Source organism: Poecilia formosa, unplaced genomic scaffold, assembly GCF_000485575.1.
Source record: "Poecilia formosa unplaced genomic scaffold, Poecilia_formosa-5.1.2 Scaffold58, whole genome shotgun sequence".
Lineage (NCBI taxonomy): Eukaryota > Metazoa > Chordata > Actinopteri > Cyprinodontiformes > Poeciliidae > Poecilia > Poecilia formosa.
This window is the reverse complement of record NW_006799997.1, coordinates 616,073-635,474: the sequence shown is the minus strand read 5'-3', so window position 1 is coordinate 635,474 and position 19,402 is coordinate 616,073. Positions and strand designations below refer to the sequence as shown.

The following is a 19,402-nucleotide window of genomic DNA, read 5'->3' as shown; positions in this document are numbered from 1 at the left end:
CACACACACACACACACACACACACACACACACACACTAACCGCTCTGTGAAGCTGAAGCGCGGAGATGCTCGAGATGTGCAGGTGAAGATGAGATGTTAAGAGTTTAACTGGACTCTCTCATCAGAATTATTGCGCAGATTTTCGATATTTGCGCCCCTGTTTGCACTCAACAAGCTGCTGGTGTCATTCTAAGTGGATGTCAGTTGGACTTTTTCGTAAAGTTTAAGCACGCGGAGGTAGTGCTAATTTTTTGTGGACCAGCAGGGCCGTACAGAAGACTTTCAAGCGGCAGGGGCCCAATTTTTGAAAAAAGGAACCGTGTTGAGCAAAATCACTAAAAATAAAGCCGGATTTATTTTTAATATGAAATATTACAACATATTTTTGTCAATCACAATATTAAGGCTTTTTAAATGATAGAAAACATTTTTGAAGAAACAGAAGGAGATACAAAGGTGCCTTAAAATGACACCAGTTATGACTTATTATTATATAAAAATGACCTTTTTTAAAATTGAATAAATAATTAGAAGTGAGTGACATAAATATACTCATGTACCCAAATAGAAAGTTTGAATTTGTTCTAAACTAGCTGGGAGGAAAAGGAAAAAGAAAAAAAAAAAAACAGGAAAAAAATATGGTAAATAAGGTTGTTTAGGTTCTGGTGATGGGGCTGATCATTCATATTCCAGATGACCCGGTCCGACTAGCACAGCATGATGCTGCCACTTTGTTTGACGGTTGGTCTTCCTTGCATGAAAAGTGCAATAAATTTAACTTTTGCTTTCAGTTATTATTTTTCTAGAACCAAACTCCTGCCTCTCTTCTCCTTCACGCTACACATATCCCACAGGATCATGCTGCCACTATTTTTGCCATCTGGTTCAACAATAGAAACTATGTAATAAATTTAAACTTGCACATCAAATTCTTGTTCTCAAGGAATTATTTGAGCACTGGAAAGTTGTTTCAGCTTTGCATATGTATCCCAAGCAGTGTCACCCAGCATAATGTCCCCACTTCCAGGAGTCACGAGCGTGAGTTTATGCAGACTGTCCTGCGCTACATTAGTGCTACATGCTAATCAAGACTGATGCTGAGCATTAAAGGCGCACTAATTAATAAACGAAACAAATCCAGTCTGCACTCGTCCAGTTGTCGCTCTCTGCTCATTTCTTTTTCTTCTTCTTGTTTTTGTTTTGCTGAGCAGTCCCTGAGGAACAGGTGGGGGAGGGGAGGGACATCAGCCTCCCCAGGATTACATTAATCAAAGTATTTATTTCCCTTGGGGAGCGCGGCGCAAATCACCCCAAATCCCAGAAAGATTGGAAAAAAGAGACGAGCGGAGAACCTCGGCTGCAGTTCCAAGAAACTCTCCAAAACAAAAACGGAAACATTGAGCCGGACGTAGAGCTGTGCAGGTAGAAGTCTTGACCTGGCTCCGGGCCAGGAGAGAAGCCAATCCCCAGGAAAGTCCACCAGCAGGAAAACCTTCCTCCGCTCCTTTCGCCAACTTGCTCCATGTGACGTTGGGCTAATAAATCAGCCGCTGCTAGCAGCTACGCCGCACTGATGAGGCAATAAATACAGCAACCAATACGCCGCCTGTTATGAGGAATGCAAATACAATAATAGGGCTGTAATGCCCTGCCTTGTTTTTCTGGCCTGGCTTTGATATTCATGAGGGAGACGGGAGGAAATGTCATCTGCGGGTCTTTATGGTTCCTGTCTGCGCTGGAAGCTTTAGCATCCAGTGCTGTAATCTGAGCTGCAGCTTTTCAAAGTAAAAGCTGGATTTTAAGCGTGAGGAAGAAAAGTGAAGTTGCAAAAGCAACATTTTAGATGAGCAGGTGAATTTCAGCTGCAGCTCCCGTCTTACACACACTCATTTTGTAAAATTAAAAATTAAATTAAACATGAACATGAGCTACATGACATGAACAACATCATTTAAAGCTGCGTGTAGCTGTGATTCAAATGGAAGCTATTGGTGGATTTTCTTTGGAACTCGACTTTAGACTATTGACAGAAAATTTGCATTATTTGTCACATTTATATTTTTCATACAGCATATCAAATATGGTTAAAGAAAATGTGGCTGAAATACTTGAGCTCAATGCTAGCTGACTTTCTATTGGCTGGTTTGCAGAGGAGCCAATCATGGAGTGCCGTTTATTTTCCTTGGTGTTGATTGGCTGAACACCTAAAAAGTGGAGATAAGGAAGATGGTAGATGTTAGCTTCTATGGCAGTGCTAAGATGCTGTCCACTGTGTTTTAATGCATATTCATGCATAGTTGTTGTTTATATATTAGTTAACAGATCAAATCCACATTCTTACATTCATAATTCATCATTATTAATTATACATTTGTATGATTTAGGATCTAATTTTGGCTAACCCTCCCCCTCACATCACTAAATCTACTCTCACAATATGGCTGGAGGTCAGTTCAATAAGAACCTGACTCCACAAAGGCCTTTAAATAAAAATGGAGAACTTTCTGGAGTGTAAACATGTGTGAGCCTCAACATCAACTGGTTAACTGGTTTCATTTCTGCATGTGTACAGTATAATCACCATCGGCCCACCAGTGTTAAATGGCCGCCATGTCCTGTTGTGCGGTCGCTCGCGTTGATTCATTCAGGCATTATGCCGGGCGGCGCCGTGCACACTGGCCCGTTTGTTTGGAAATGGGTTTACATGTGTCTTCCTCTGGATGCTGCTCCCACCTCCACCTCCTCCTCCTCTTCCTCATCCTCTCACACCCCAGACTGGGTAAACTGGAAACATGCAGCTGGGTGATCTGGAACAGAGGGCATTCATTTAGGTGATGTAATTGAGCCCGTGTCGGCCATGTTGGAGCTATTAGGCCGGGGCTGCTGCGGCGGCTGTAAACAGCTGATTACGCGCAGCATCCTTCTCTCATTTCCACAGATCGACATGGAGCTAGAGCCGTGTTCAGGCGGCAAGTTTCACTTTCCCACAATGCAACATGTCTCTGTTTGGGTTTAAGGTCACCCAGGATGAGTAATAATTAGCAAACGTCTAAAGGCTACAGGCTGGAAAACATCAGACTTCTGTTCCACTTTAAACAGTTAGGCTAAATCAGCATCAACTGGGACAGAAATCTGCAGATTCCTTCTATGAAGGTATCAAGAAATAATCACAATGTTGACGTAGACAGATATTGACAACATATTTTACCAAGATTTATGGAAGAAATCATAAATAGCATAACGAAAACTCCAAGTTTAGGAAAATAGTGATAATGTTTATGATTAGTAGCATATTTTGACGTAGCAAAAACTGAAACACGGTTGGGTTCGGCCAAAATAACATTGTCTATGTTCATGTACGATTTGCTTAGGGTTCATAAAAATAACAAATATTTACATTTAGCAAAAAACAATCTTTTAATTTAGCAGTTTTGCTTAGAAATAAGTGATCATTTCAGGTTAACAGGGTTAGATTGCTAGATTTTAGGCAACAATATAGAAAATTAATGTCACAAGTAAGTTTTTAAAAACTACTGACATTGTTGCATAATTGTTTAGTCTCGTATTTACGTTTACATGAAAATAAATGTAGGCAACATTTTGCATTTAGGAACAGAATTGATAGTTTTTTTTTATTTAATTCATAAAAAACAAAAGAGTTTTCTATTTGAGCAATTCTGCTCCATCCGTATTTTCCCTCGACAATCTCCTCATTCCGTAGAAGAGTATCTGTTGCTCATTGTGTCTATGGGGATCAGCACTGCCTCCTATCAGTGAGGCACGGTACTGCACTGCCTCGCCTGGGTCTTCTTTCATGTATTTCAACAGGCGATGGGTAAATTCTGAGATTTTGACCATAAAATGTTGACATTACCGATAAGAAAAAACAATTTATAGAAAATCCAAGTGGCAAAGTGATTTTCCTTCATCGTTGTTAGAGTCTATTTTATTTCGCATGGCTTTATTTTTACCTACCAGGATTACTCGCCTGCCTCGCCTGACCGCAAAATCAATCTGGCAAACAAAATCAATTATTGACTAAATTTATCAAATGCAGCTTCAGATTTCACTCTCTGTGTTTGAAACAAATCACATTTTGACACCTTCATGTGTCAAAATGAAGGTATTTCTGCAATTAATCTCCAGAAATAAAACCGGCTTCTTTCAGGGTGCATCATATTTATCTTTCACCTTCAAGGTTGTTAGGAGAGGCAATTCATGTTTTCCCGAATTTCTAACATATTTCCCCAAAGTTGGAAAGTCTCTTTCAAATGAATGTCCTCTCTAATTTTAATGAAACGTAAGAATTTGGTCAGTCATAAATTGTCATCATCCTACTTTAGGGACAGCAGGCGGGCCTAACATCGACCCATGGGAGGTCACTCACTAACCGCTGTTAGCTCGGACCGCTAATTGTGGCCCTGCAGTGCTGAGCTGGTTGGTGATTCTAGAGTTTTTCTGGATCTTTTAGTCTGTTTTTTTTTATATAAAAGGGATCTTTAGTTTCTACAGTCGAGCGTCAGTTAGAAGGGAATTAAACAATGGAGCTCAGAGTTGAGCACAATAGAACTTTGTTGTTGGAGAATTGCCTCAGCATGCTCTGTCAAGTCAAATATCCCTCTGCACTTTCAGCGAACATGTGCTCTGAAGATGTCTGAGAATCCCTCTGGACCCAGGTTTGCCATCCCGACATGGATCCTCCTCACATCATTCGCACTGTGTGGAAAGGTGGTGTCGGCTGTAGTGCGTTCGGCGCCGTCGGTTTGGGACAAAAAAGCAACTCTTCATCACTACATCTGGTGACACATGCTGCTTTCGCAACGCCTCAAACTGAAGCCCGAAGAGCCGAGTCAAGGTCCTCCGCAGGGACGCCTCCTTTGTCTGCCTGAACTTTATATAATGTGGGGTGTCATGTAAAATGAAATTACATGCAGCTCTGCTGTGCATCTAGTTATCCTCAGAGTGTAACCTTCATGGCGGAGGTGTGAGCTTAGCGGAACATTCTCTGCGGTTATGGCTGCTTTGAAATGCCTTCCTCCACACTTTGCACGGCTGTTTGTCTGAAGCCTTTCTGGATTAGTCCACAAACAATTCCCCCCCCCACTATCCCAGCCCCCCTTTCCTTGCAATGACTAACATGTCTGGTTGCATTGTCAGCATCTCTGAATGATGCAGTTACGTAATGCTGCTCCTTTTATTCGCTGGTTCTCACTCGTCTCTGAGGTTTTCATCGAAAATGCAGCAACAGGAGCTTGTGCTACACCTGAGACAAACTGGGGATTAAATGTGTGTTTTCTAGTTGAATACAATTAACTACGCTTTATGTTACATGTTCTATGTGTTGATTGATGTGACAATCGACCCAAAAGGCAGCAGTTTTTCTTAAAAATCTCCAGACACTTTCTTTATCAGCCATGTCTCCGATTAGGATGCCAGATATTTTAAGTCACAAATGTTCAGAAAAAATGTCTCAAAATGGAAGCCAAGTCCTAAATATTTACAAAAAGCATCAGATGCTACGGTTGAAAGATTAGGACGCTAATTGCATTGTTGAAAAATTGCCATGCTATAACTGTTTGGATAATTAGCATGCCAACATCTGGGTAAACTAGCATGCTACAACTATGACTGAAAAATTAGCACGCAAATTCTATGGTTGAATAATTAGCATGCTAACACCATGCTAAGTTAGCATAAGAAATCTTACAGTTGTAACATTAGAATGGTAATGCTATGGTTACATAATTTGTATGCTGATCATATGATTGTAAGATTAGCATCTGTGGCGTATGAAATTAGCTTGAATTAAAATGCTAAAACCAAGGTCCTGCCTGTAGGTCAAAATTGAAGCATAACAGTATTTCTTAATTGGAGACATTTGTGCAGGAGCTAAAAAAGTTGTCATTGTCAGTAAGTTGGTTTGTGACGGTTAGCTGATAGACTGTTGGGGCTTTATGAAATTATGTTATTGAATATCAAGTGGCTGTTTTTAAATTTTCTTTCGTAGCAACATACCAAGAACAAAAACAATATGAATAGATGGAAAAACTGATTAACTAAACTCAAAAGCAAAATGATTTTGGTGAATTATGCGGTACGATTTTTTAAGTCCAACTGTAAAAACTCTACACAAAAAGGACTACTGCTAATGCAGCGCTACATTTTATTGTGAATTCGGTTGTTTTCGGATGAAGCATGAAATGCATTGCAAATGGTAGTGAATATTAGCAAAGCAGTCTAGACCTGGCACATGGAAAATGTGGCAACAATGTCAATGGCCTGATTGTAATTTGGACCCTTCCCTTTGTTCCTCTTTCAGGAGACCCTCACAAGCATCAAACTTTGGTTCCTCCTTGTCCTCAGTGCTGAACCTGTGGGGGTAAGGGCCCAGTGTGTATATTAGCCTGAATGTGTGTGCGTTTGTGTCCTTCCCCAAGCAAAGCGGACACGCCGTCTCCCCAGCTTCCGTTTTTCCCTACGCACGCCTGCTGCTTCTGCTGGAGTATTCACGCTTCGGGCTGTTTTTCTTTGAGAGAGAGGCAAGAGGAAAGACGGAGTATAAAAATATGCAAATGCTATTGTTGAAGCGGCAGAGCGAGAACGGGTGGGGGGCAGGGGTGCACCTCCTCACCGATACCACTCCACCTCCATCCAGAGCTCACAGACAGGTTAGGACCCGGGAGGGGCGAAGGGGGCACTGTCAGGAGCAGGATATTAAAACACACTGAGAGGCCAGCATCATCTATTCCAGTTGAGCCCTTTTCTTGATCTGCTCAAAGATACAAAGTGGCCCACGCAGGCCAGTCATCCAGCTTTACTGCCAACCTTCATCGTAAACAAACCGAGGCTGGATCCAGGAGGCAGGAACAGCCAGTAAATCTGAGCAGGTAGAGACCCAAGAGGCAGGCTGTAAACCGTAGGGCCACGCAGATGGAATTTCATAGCTGCGCTTCATTATGTCACGTTCTGCGTCGCCACCTCAGTTGGTCTCACCTATGTGCACCCTGCGGCCGGTCGGCTGCTCACAGCGGAGGCTGATCATTTCACAGCAGCACTGCCAGGCAAATGACATCACCTGAGTAACGAACACGGCGGTTCAGTCTGCAGCCAAATGGGTTATAATACATCAGATCTCAAATTTGGATTGTTTTTTGTTGAAAACATGTAACCTCCATCAAATCTAATTAACTTTTTTCATTGTTTTGTACTCATTCATAACAGCATGGAGTGAACGCTGCTCAGATGAAAAAAAAAAGGGAAATATCACCCATAAATAACTGAAATAGCTCATATCATACAGTGTTTGTAGAGTTATAGATAAGTCAGATTGAGCTCTCTTCAATGCTCTCAGACAATCTGAGAAACTGGCAATCACAGTAATTCAACTTCCTCCTGTAACTATCAGTAGATGTTAGCTCTAGCATGTCAATACGAGTGTTAGCATAATGACTTCCCAAACAGGCAAGGTCGACAATGAACCGTCATGCTGTGTTCTGTATGACCAGAGGTTTTTTCTTTGAACTTTTATTGTAAAATCACAATAACTTATGGATTCTTTAGACGTTAGCTTGAATATGGTAATAATAGCATGAGAATGCTAATTTCCTAACATACAAATCGAGTATGTGCAATACAAGCCTGATTTTATCACTCCTTTGACAATAGCACCAATTTTAAAAAAGCTACTTCTCCAATTACTAGATGTTTGAATAACCTTTATTATGCCAAAAAAGCATATTGGTGTTTTTTTTCTTTTTTTCTTACAAATCCAGTGTTAAAACATTGGTTAGCCACTTATAAATGTCTGAAGTTCTTGATATGTTAGCGTTAGAATGCCAACTTTTCCACATGCTAGACTTAATTTGGTTGCAGTGAAAAATGGTTGATTTTAAAGCAATCTAGGGTATCGAGTTAGTTTTAGTCTGTATGGTTAGTTGTACTCTGTAGATACAGGTGCACTACGTACCATACGTACCATATGAAAATTTCTGAGGTTAGTGAATTACAGCTGGAATCTCACAAAAGACTGAAATTGAGGCATCTCTAGATTTTAATTAGACGTAGGTATAAAGTTGTTCTGTGGTGATATTGTGGTTTTTTTTTTAAATTTCTGATACTTATTTGATCTGTTTTTAAAAAAAATCTAACTTCATATTTGAACATATTCAAAGGTTTTAGAGAAGGAATTCTCATTTAACAAGCCACTGATTGTGGTCTCTCCCAATGAAAATGTGATATTCTTAAGCTGTCTTTTTTGTTGGCACAACTGTCTCAAAATTGCACATTCTGTCACCAGGTCGTAAACTTTGGCTTTCTCGTTTTCCTTTCAGATCAACACATCCACGTTAAGCAGGTAGACTCCTTCGTGTTCATCATTTTGTCGGGTTAGAAACACAAACTGGATGGTAATAAGGCGACGCGAAACGGTACGTAATCATGACGATGAGGAAGAGGACGTCAGTCTGTAGCCTCACGCTTCAGGAAGACTTTCAGTAGCTGTTATGAAGCCAGCTCAGAAGAAAAGGAATGAGAATAAGGTGGATAAACAGATTATTAGAAGAAGTAGACTGGCTGAACCAAGAGAACTCCAACTTTGTAGAAATGAGAGCGGCAGAAACAGTAGATCTAATGAACCGGGGGGTTGAGTTGGAGGGGTGGGTAGTGTCAGGGAAATGATGATTAATTCTGCAGCACTGATACAGGTCTAAATGATATAATTTGGGAATATTAGTGGGAACATTAGCTGATGAGGCGGTGGACTCGGAGGGGCTCCTTCACTTCCTTTTCTCTGCTCCTTCCCCAGTTATTATAGATTAATCCATAATCCGCGCCACCTAAAGACAGTTTTGTCAGCCGAGCTCAGGGATGGAAGCTGTAGATTTTTGCTCTTCTTAAACGTATCTCTGGTCCCGCTTATTTCCCCCATCGGCGTGATGTCACATTGTCACGTCTCTTCCACTGGAAGCATCTCGCTCCGGCAGATCCGAGGTGCGTCTTATCGCTTTACGTAACCGGAAACTCATCGCGCACGCCGTTCCTCGCGTTTAATCTGACACAAAACGGCGTTCAAGGTTTCCGTCGCTCAACAATGACGAGATAGGAATCATGTTTTAGTGGCTTTTTGGAATCTGTCGCACTGGTAAATAGTATTCTCTCTTTGCTTTTTTTGTTTGTTTTTTTTTTTGCTCTGTCTCTGCAGATCTGACAGGGGCCTGCGTGCGGAGCGAACAAAAGGGACGACCTCGGAAGCGAACTCCTGGGTTTAATTCGACGCATTAGCTGCAGTCACACTCCAGCGCCGAGCACAAATCTCTAAATCTGGAGCAAATTCGGCTCCTTTAAAGCACGGATCATCTGCGAAATGTTGATTTTCTCAAGACGGTGAGCATGACGTCTCTTTACGTTGTCTTCGCCGTGAAAAATCTGTATTGTGTTTTTCGCAAGTGTGCAATAAAAAACAAGTCAGCAGAAGCCGAGCTCTGTGTCTGTTTGTGTTGAAAACGAGCGCACCCTGAAGCGCCTCACTTGGGTCCATTCTTCTTCTTCTTCTCCTCTGTGTCCTCAATGACCCTTGAGGTTAGGACAAGCGTCTCTTTGAGGACAGATGGACAGACAGCGAACCAACAGCCAAACATCGGGCTCCTTAAGACAGCAGAGCCGCGATCCAGCTTCTCCCTTACTGTCAGGCACTTCCTGTAAATATGTTTTTAGGTGTGTTTGCAAATACGAATGCCAGCGAGTTGACAGGAGCAGCGCGGCGGCGGCAGGAACACAGAGAGAGAAACCCCACAGAGCCGCGGATTTAAAAATATCTGCACCCCGCCACCGCCCCCACTGAAAGAGGAACGAGGGAAGAAAAGCAGCAGTTCGCCGGCACAGATTGGGGTGAATTTGTCACAGCAGCAAAAAGTAAAAAAAAAAACAAAAAAACAACAACGCACGTTTCACACAGTGGCACAGTCAAGTTTCTATCAACAAAAAGTAAAAAAATTAAATAAAAAAAAAAAACGATGGAAAAAGGTGTGTGGAAAAAAACCTCAGTACACTCTTTCTGTTTTCATTGGATGTCACAGGGAAATAGTTGTTTGCTGCTGAAACAAGTTCCTGTGAGCACAACACCAGATAGGAAAGACATCAGCAATGACCTCTGGGTGTACACAAAGAGGAAGAGCAAGAGCAAGAGGAAGCGTCTCCATGGAGAAAAGAGATCAACATGAATGAAGCAACATGATGAAGAAGAGAGAACAAAAATCCTCCCTGTGATGAATTAAGGGTGGGGCGTCCATGGGGTGTACCTACTTTTTCTCCCTTTTTATTGTTATCTATTAAATAACAATAAACTGTAGCGTGCTGCCAGTTTTCATACACTCGATGCGATTGTTTTCCCCTCTTGTTGAACTGTTAAAATACAGCAAGGTGTACTTTCTTTTCCAACTGGACAGTGATCAGTGTGTGGAAGCAGATGTAACCCAGAGCAGAGCAGGAAGTGACCGCTAGTTAAGATGAAGCTTCCTCCTGATCTGCCAGACAGCCATCGATCGGACTGCTCGTTAGGAGAGCAAGGCCGGCCCGGAGGATCGGTCCTGACACCGTTAACACCACGCTTTTTAACGAACCACCGTCAGCGGAGCGGGACCCGGTCATCGACCCCGCCGGCCCACCGCCGCCTCCTTCCTGCCTGGCCGGGACGAGAAGAGAGCCGCGGCATGTGGCGCTATCGATCCACAGGCAGCAATTTGTTGCCTTGGAAACAACCGAGCAAAGAAATACAGATTAAATACAGAAATTTGAAAGAGCATCAGTTGAACCAGACATCCAGAAGTGGCAGCACAATGTCAGGACGGGAAACCAACAGCAATGATCTTCCCATTGTTTTTGTGTTGGACAGTTGTTCCTAAATGTTCTATGTAAATAAATTTGACTCATTAAAAAAAAAATCAGTTTTTAAATCCAGAAAATCCAGATGCTTTCATCCAATCAGACAGACAGCTTCAGTTTGTGTTTTTGGTTTTCATTGGACAGTTGTTGGTTGTTGAAGTTCCACAACTCTTTGCTCTGAACCAATAACTCCAACATGAATGTAATAAGACCAGATTTATGAGGTATAATTCCACAAAGCCGAAACATTCGACGGTGAACATTGTCTGCAGCAACTTTAACAGAACCGTTGACAGTAGAGCAGAATTTATTGACGCCATATTTCCTTGAACGCAAACCTAAGCATGTAAGCTAGCAGCAGCCGCCGCCGCACAGGAAGCGGCGTCATTGGCGGCTCGTTGCCTTCCTCGGGCGTCTGACCGTTTTTCCGCCGAGGTGTCTTCACAGCCAGACTTGGCAGAGACTCAAGTCGACAGAAGTGGACTGGTTGGATGCTGGAAGGCCGCTGGGGAAACACTGCTAGCTTTTCAGAACGAGCTGCTGCTTCATGACTGCCGTCATCTGAAGGCATTCAGAGAAATATCATTAGCTGTGCTTATCAGATTAGCTAGAAAGAGGGATTAGCAAGACTGTGAAACACTTAGACACTCGGAGTGAGCGGGGGTGGGGGGCGGGAGTTTTGTCTGCGCAAGTCAATCTGGTTTAATCGGAGCGTGCCGATGCAGTGATAGTTAGAAAAACAAAAGGTGTGAGGAGGAGTGGAGAGCGTCAACGGCGCAAAGTGAACCATCAGAGCCGGGAAGGAAATGTTTCAGCACAGAGGGGAAAGTGAAGGATGAGGAAAATAGCAGCACAATGAATACAGGCTGCAGTATGTGTGTGTGAAGAAGAGAGAGAGGGGTGTGTGTGTGTGTGTGTGTGTGTGATCAGAAAGTGAATGAGGCGTTTCAGCGGCTGCCTCTCTCTCTGTCGGTGGAAATGAGCTCGGCCGTGCGGCGAGCGTGGCGACCTCGTGGATAACCCCACACTGTTCGCTCCCCCCACCCCCCACTAAATGACGCCTACTGTATCCTGCCTGGGGGTGGGAGGGTGGAGGGGGAGGACGGGGGAGGAGACAGCAGCCCTCCCCTCCTCCCTGTTTGCTCCCATCAGCCTGTCTGGACGACTTGAAGGAGCAAAGAAACGTGTTGGTAACATTCAGACTGCTCACTTCTGACGCGTCAGGATGAACGGTCAACATTAGATTTTAGAATATCAGGACCAAAACATGTTTGCCTGCAAGTTTTCCTTCTAAAAATAAAAAGTGAAAAAAGTAAATGAAGCGATTCAGATTGGATTAAAGTTAGCGCATTTAGCGCATCCTGAGTCATAGGGCTTAGATTAGAGTTGATTTTCACTGTGGAATCTGCAGTTTTATACCTAATGCTAAAGCTAATGCTAATTTCAAAGAGTTCAACAAACTGCCTAACATTATTTAAAAAAACCCGTCAACTTTGCATAGGTTTTATTTTCTATTTGATTATTTACCTAATCTGCCCCATTTTACCACACAACAAAGATTCGGTTCAGCTTCGGAAGGCTGACAAATGAACACAGCAAAACAAATATACCAAAAGAATATTCAGCATTATGAAAATAAAAACTTTCTCAGGATATTTAATCTCTGACCTTACTCATCATGTCAACTTGTCACTGCAATGACCTGTATTTTAATCTGTTTGGTACGTTTAGGAAAACTTCTTATTTCAAACATATCTATAAATGTTGGTGCCATGAAACATTTGGTGAACAAGGAGGCGATGCTAATTAACCGAAGCTAACAATCGCCAATGAATAAAACAGATGACTTCTGTAAGAGAGTACGTACTTTTCTGTGAGCCTGAGCTGTGTTGTAGCAGATAAAGTTTAAGGCTGTTTTTTGGGGGTGAGGGGATGAGTTCAGGTGTAAACTGAGCAGACCCGGACTCAACGTGGGGTGTGTGGCAGCTTTCAGAGATCTGATCCTAACTAAGCTTTCGCTTGCAGTTCTGTCAGCTTCCATCTGACTCGGACAGAAAACCCACAAGGAGCAAACGAAGAGAGAGAAGGAAAAGTTAAAACTGGGGATAAGGAGAAGAAGATGTGCACCTGCAGAAACAGAGAGAAGCAGAGAGAGAGAGAGATCCCCCTCCTCACAGGGGGAGCCAGCTGGCCAGATTGCATGTGAAACCAAGGCTTTGATGCAGGTAGCAGCTTTCTGCGCCCCCCCCCCCATCTCTCTCTCTCTCTTCAAGGTTTCTCTCACCCGAGCAACAACTCCAACCAGAGCGGCCCTCCAGCAGGCACAGGTGGTATTGCTCACTCCAATTTAGCTCAACCCGCCGACTTGAAATAGTGCGGCTGTCACAGGCAATCTGCAGCACGAGATGGACCGCCGACTCCAGCGGAGAGCAGGACTGGAGCGGGGGGCCGGGGGTAACGGAGGGGAGAGGACGAGGAGGAATTCTTCCTCCCCTGCTGAGTCTCACATCCAGCAGCAGCAGCAGCAGCAGCACATGTCGGCTGTTAGCTCAGTGCACGCAGAGGTCAGAGTCAAACCTGCAGCTTGCTTACAGCAGCGACGGGCCCGGCTGCCACTCCCTGCAAAAGCTGCTAGAACTTTATAATGTATTAATTTTTTACCAAATAATGACAAAAAAACCCCCGAAATCAGTGGAAAGGACTGGTGTCAAAGATCTGCTGTGGAGCGGGGCTGAATTGGGTAGTAGTTACATTTACTCAATAACATTTACTTGAGTAACTTCTTTTGGAAAAAAAAAAGTACTTTTTATTTTACTTGAGTTAAATTTCTGAATTTTCTACGCACTGAATGAAAAACAAACATATTTTAAACCAAAAATTCAGCAAACAGACACACCTGCAGTTTTTGTTAAAATGTGAGAAGTTTTTTTATTGAAAGAAACTGATTTTATTTGTTGTTACTTATATTAATTGTTCTCATTTTGGTCCCTAAAATACCAAAATTTCAACTTAATTTTATATTTCGATCTGTACGTTGATGTAATTTTAAAATATTAACAGACTGATAATTTGATCAGGTACTCAGCACTTTTTACCAAATACTTTTTAAACTCTTAGTTAAGTAAAAATATGTTGAAATGTTGATTGTTTTCTATACAATAAATAAATATTTAATCTGAGGTTTATTTTTTAACATCACAGCAGTCACCTTCATAAAAAAATACATCCCTTTAAACCTCGTATAAAATCATCTGACTTCAGACGATTCTGAATCAGATGATTTTGATCTTTTTTACAGTTCTAATCATTATCAGACATGATTAGAACTGCTGTAAAACAACAACTGTTCTTATTTTTAGAAGAATCCTGGAGGTACACCTTCATTTTTCATCCATTTTCATCCACATTTTGATTTTTAACCACATTTCAGATCTTTCAGTAATCGGTTTCAAGTAAAACCTAAGCTTCCCATATGATTTAGGTGTTTAAACTGATTGGTCAGGTTCAGAAACCTGCTATAGGAGAACATCTCTAATGGATTCAAATGTGTTGTTAGCTCCAAGCATGGCATTTTAGAGATCGCACACAACACGAAATGAAATGCATCATGGTTATAAGCACATGGTGATGGATTTGCGCAACATCTCGGAATCTCGATCAGCAAGAACGGACATTCATTCCAATAGTTTGAGGCTTCGAGGAATCAGATGTATTTGTTGTTCAGATTTATAATTAATGCCTCTTTGGGAGTATTAGAAGATCTTGCGTCCTAGTATCTAGTAATCCACCTATTGTGGTTCTAAAAACAAACAGGATTTTGATAAAACATTGAGGTTTTCCAGCAGCTTTAAGATGGCCACGTCTTCAATCCAGATCAAGGACACAAACTGCAGTAAGTTTGCAGTAAGCGTGTGGTTCGATTTCTGTTTGAGTCTTTGAACGTAGTCGTAATTAGAGTTGGTAAAGTTCATTGGACTTGTTTGGGTTGCTAGCATGGAGATTCCTTTGAAGAGTAGCTCACAAAAGTTCAACAAGGTTGAGGTCAGGGAATTCCAGAAACCCAACGTTGACCTGCTTTAGCCATCCAGTCTGGATTTCTGTTTCAGACCATACCACTCTGTATTACGACCAAGGAGTTCAGTATTTGTCTCATCTGACCATAAAGCTTGTCCAAGTAGAAATCCAAGTGAAGAAGTCTAACAGTAGAAGTCCAGTTGGTCCATGTTAATTCAGTCGACCTGTTTTCTAGCAGTTTCTGGCTAAGGGTAGGCCTAAGTCTTAGTGGCCCACTGCTTTACCTATCATATCAAGTGTCCTTTCATCTGAAGGTGATCATTTGTATTTTTATCCAAATTTTTGGCAAAAGCAACACATTTAAAGATTAAAATGTAAACTACAAATATTTCTAACTCACAAGTGATATCCACAGCAGGTTTGTGTGCTGGAATGATTCAAAACAATCTTCACAATGAAGCTTTTCAATCTGTAAGAGCTACAGAAAAAGGCTTTGGCTTCAGATGGGAATAAAGCTAAGACTTACCATGCTCCTTCTACCTATACGTCCCAACACCCTCCCTGCCTCTCTCTCCTTCCCATCCACTCTTTCTTCCTCGTCTTCTGCGCGCCAACGTGCGCGCCAGCACACCAGCTCGCGCTGCGATTGTCTTAAGTGCAGCCGCTCTCCTCAGAGGTGCATTAACTGGCAACGCCGGCTTCTGAGGATCCCCGGGTGCCTGATATCCTTTAAAAGGGAAGACACTCGCAGCACCCAGCAGAGCTCGTCAGGGACTTCTACGCACACACTCGCACTGAGCAACAAAAATAAATAAATAAATAAATAAAAAAACAGGAAGCGCACGATTAGAATGAGCTCTGATAGACTGGGAGCGTTTCTTCTTCGACAGCCTGTTTTTAAAGCCTTGTTGTTTTCGCCCGCAGCTACAGCCAGCTTGGGATGATGTTGAGTTCCTTACAGAGGGTGAACTAGGCTGCTTGGGCTGAATGCTAATGCAGACTACAAATATCTGGAAAGAGGAGGGGAGCAAAACATGCAAGCTCACTCTCGGTGAGCAGCTTTAACGCCAGCGCCGGTTAAATCAGCTATTTTGTTGTCGAGTTGAAAAACTAAGGGCTGCATCTATAGCATAGATGCAGAAGAGCAGCTTCATTTAATTTGACGGCATATATTTATACCTGATGCGTAACAAAATGCCATCCTTTTTTTCCCACCCCTTACTTGTTCCTCAGACTGTTTTAAAGGATGATACCTGAGGCGTGTTTTTGTTCTCCCTCCAGTTTCGGCTGCTCTCGCTCAATTAGAACGGAAAACAGTTTTGAAAACGCTTAAGAAATACTCGTTCTTTAGCATAAAAGGCAAACTAAGAGCTGATCTTTCCTACCCGGAGCAACATAGCAAACTGTCATACTTTAGTAACTCTAATAATTTGTCTCTTTGAGTTTGATATTATTGGCAAAGGCCAGTAGAGGAAGTGCTGAAAAATCACAAGCAACATTAGAGGTAGCGCTGCGGAAAGGCTGTGGAGGTATTTCTGGGGCAAATGCATTTATGGAGTTACAAAGAAAAAACGGTAAAGGAGTTGTACAGATACGAAACAGCGACAAAATGTTTTCAGTAAACACACATCTTGTGCTGTTTAGGATCTCTGCTGACGGTGGAGTTTACAGAACCAGCATGCTAATGCTAGCCATCCACCTGGACGAGAAAATCCTTATGCTAGCAACAATTAAGAACTTCTAACATCTCCGTTTATAATGTCCAGTGTTATAACTTACCGCAGTGCTTTTCTCTCTCCTATAATGTAGTGATGTAGAAAGTACTATTTACATAATGTTATCCTGTGGTTTAAAGGGTAACCACAAGATAACAGGTAAAGGTAAAAACCTATTAAGATCATGGTTCATGCTTCAGATGAAAGCAATTATTTATAGAAATTGTGAGACCTGTTTGATTTTGACAATCATGACAGCCCTGGAGGATATCAATGTCATTAAAAACTCCAAACATGCTCAATCGCTGTTGAATATTTAGGAAATGGAGAAGTTGCTGTCAGGAAATCACGTGACCAGTGACTCTCCCCCCTAGCCAATCAGAGACCAACAGCTTCTGACTTACCGTTTTCAGCCCAACTTTGCATGCTTGGAGTATCAGCAAAGCAGGTTCTGAAAAAGGGTCTGGGACCATGTCCCCATTACTGAAGGCAAACCTTTTAACAAAGTAAAGCCGAGTCAAGATACAACGATTAGATGCTGGAGGAAAAGGCAGTTTTGTGATTGTTCTGACTCCAACTTTAGACCTCCTGCATCCAACACTTGGTCAGAACTGAAGAGGCCCTTGGCAAAAGACGGGAACCATCTTTAATAATCCCCTTCACCTGTGGAGGACCCAAATTTGGGGGCAGAGGCATTGGTACAAAGAGACTCTAGGGATCTCTTCTCAAGAAAAGTCCAGCTGCCTTTTACCAAAGCTCTTAGAATAAAAAGAAATCATTAAAGAAAGATTTTTTTACCAAATTATTAAAATGCTCAACCCTGTCTGAAGATGTGTACTCTGTCTACAATACCTTCTTGGCTAAAACATCTGTCTAAAGTAGACACACTCTCCTTTAAAAACTCCAAATAACTTTAGTGACACCCTCATTGTCCTCATCTACCCTAAGCACCATCAGGTCAACAGCCTTTCATCTGGAAAGAAACAAAGAACTGTTCTTTTAATTAACAAGTGGCTGGCCATGGAGTTGTCCATCAGAGCAGAAGAAGAGCGAGGGGAGAGGAGAGCGACTCTTTCATCCTCTGGCTTCAAACGACGCGCTGAAAATGGAGTTTTAGCTGCTGCGGTGCTAACGTAGCGGACAGGCCTCGGCGCACGGACGACTCGCACCCCGCAGAGCCGGCGAGGGGAGCCCGCTCAGAACCGCCGCGCACGCTCAAATGAGACAAAGATGGGCGCCCACATAGCGCGAGTATGAACAAATCACACACTTTGTTCTCACGCGCACGCCTTATAAAAGGAGGAACTAAGCAGCGGAAGCTCCTAGCATAATGACTGGCGCTGAAAGAGACGGACGGCTACAGAGCAGAACATCTCTCTGAAAACCCTTTTATGCAACGGCTCTTTATAGGCTGCTAAACTGGAGTCACAAAGGGAGCCAAAGGGAAGGATGAGGTTAACTCTGAGTCATCGCTCTGCGCCGACTGCCCTCTAAAAGTCTGACGCTGTGCTTACCTTGAAACAGATATCCTGAGAACACCTACATAAACTCTCATCTGCGGCGCGCTGACGAATGGAACGACAGCTGAAGATAAATGGCACAACCTCAGTGTGGAGCAATTAAACCTCTTTCTATCCCCACATTACTCACCTCCTCCCCCACCTCTCCTCGCCTCTCCGGGGGGGCCCGGCTTCACTTTGTTTGTTTTAATTATTTTTCCATATGCAAATGTGCCTTTCCTTCATAAATGAGCTCTCTGTGTCTGTCCTGGTGACGTTCAGAGAGAGAGAGAGAAAGAGAGAGACGGAGGGAAACCGAGAGCGGTGGTTATCGATTCCCAGGGAAGCGTCTTTGGAGAAGTCATCAGGCGGCGGAGGCAAGGTGATCAATCGTTCACGTACATTACGCCTCCGCCTCCTCCTTCCATGTAGGAGCAGCATGAGAAGTGTTAACGCCGCCTCAACACATCAATCACACACAGTCAGACAGCCAGGGCCAACAGGAGCACGCACACACACACGCACACACACGTGTGTGTGTGTGTGTGTATATGTATATATACTTCCATTTTGAGTCCTCTGACTATTCCACAACATTCTTAATGATCATCAAGATGTTTCATCCCATGGTGGCCATTTTTGTCAGGCCTCTTTTAACTTCTGTTGGATCATGACCTCTGGCCCCACCTGTTTTAGATTTTTGAATTTTTTTACTGGCTCAAGTCGCCTGTATTGAGGGTGGTTAGAAAGGGAAATTGGGCCATAAGAGATGGAGGAAGATCAGGCCGGGAATCGAACCTGTGACTTCCGTGTCGAGGAGTAAGGCCTCCTTATGTGGGTTCTGGATGAGTCGGTGTTATGTTGGGGTGGTTTCGGTAGCTTACCCTCTCCTGGGCCTGATCACCACCCTTCCATGAGCAAAACTCATATGGGGCCCAAATAGGCTAGTCCAACTCTAGCTGCCTTTAACATAGGTTAGCTCGTGGTAAGTTACCATATTGATGGTCAGAAGCTAACCTAAATCAATCACTGAGCTGACTGGTTGATTAAAACTCTATTTTCCAAAGGGTTATTGATTTTTAATTCAGGAAATGATGTAACAAAACTTTACTTTAATAAAATCATGGTCTATATTTATGTCTGCTTTGCATCGTCAACAGGTTGTGTGAACACAGACCAATTGGTTGTAATTTACACTAAAGCTAATCTTAATTAGCTTAGAACTTAGCTTAATACATTAAAGTCTTAACATGATAAATAATAACTGGGATGTTATCTCTAATAACTATGTATTT

The 19,402-nt window shown here is 42.6% G+C and overlaps 1 long non-coding RNA gene across 2 annotated transcripts; it reads right to left on the bottom strand.

Annotated features, from left to right (window-relative positions):
* Nucleotides 1-333: 333 nt before the first annotated feature.
* Nucleotides 334-18,394, bottom strand: LOC103139195 (uncharacterized). Of its 2 annotated transcripts, none has more exons than XR_001662333.1 (2): nt 18,259-18,394; nt 334-2,808 (listed from the first exon to the last, which is right to left on the bottom strand). It is a non-coding gene; the product is annotated as an uncharacterized LOC103139195 (long non-coding RNA). The 2 variants fall into 2 exon arrangements; XR_001662332.1 differs by lacking the exon at nt 18,259-18,394 and adding an exon at nt 18,123-18,234.
* Nucleotides 18,395-19,402: the final 1,008 nt, after the last annotated feature.